Raw genomic sequence first — 331 nt, 5'->3', positions numbered from 1 at the left:
TCCGGCGGGGTGGGGCGGCAGCTAGGTGTGAGTGGGGTTGTCCGGGCGGCGCGACGCGGCGCGGGACCGGCCGGGGCCGCCCGACGGGTAGGTGGGTTCCGCTGCGCTGGAAGGTGCTGCCTCCCTCGGCCCAGGAGCCCGGGGGCGGCTTCCGCTGGCTGTCTGGCTGGTAGGTTGATAACCCTGCAGAGCAGAAGAGGGCAGGCAGGGGTGATTTGTGTTTCCCTTGGCAGCTGCTGACCCCAAATAAAAATGACTTCAAAGGGCAAAGTGTTTGCACCCAGTTCTGCTCCTTCCTCTTCTTTGATGTCTCTGTGCTTTCCTTTGAAAA

The 331-nt window shown here is 63.1% G+C and overlaps 1 protein-coding gene across 5 annotated transcripts in view; it reads left to right on the top strand.

The window, feature by feature from the left end:
* The window catches only part of PPCDC (phosphopantothenoylcysteine decarboxylase), a 27,671-nt gene continuing 27,340 nt past the window's right edge, over window positions 1–331 (top strand). The window contains exon 1 of one of the 5 annotated variants that reach the window (XM_025210558.1): window positions 1–169. The gene's annotated coding sequence lies outside the window, so the exon portion shown is untranslated. The remainder of the gene's footprint in view (window positions 170–331) is intronic. The other 4 variants (XM_025210557.1, XM_025210556.1, XM_025210559.1 and 1 more) reach the window with 4 other exon arrangements.

This window comes from Alligator sinensis, unplaced genomic scaffold, assembly GCF_000455745.1.
Source record: "Alligator sinensis unplaced genomic scaffold, ASM45574v1 scaffold311_1, whole genome shotgun sequence".
In the NCBI taxonomy this organism is placed as follows: Eukaryota; Metazoa; Chordata; order Crocodylia; family Alligatoridae; genus Alligator; species Alligator sinensis.
The sequence above is the reverse complement of the archived record's forward strand: the minus strand, read 5'-3'. Positions and strand labels throughout refer to the sequence as shown.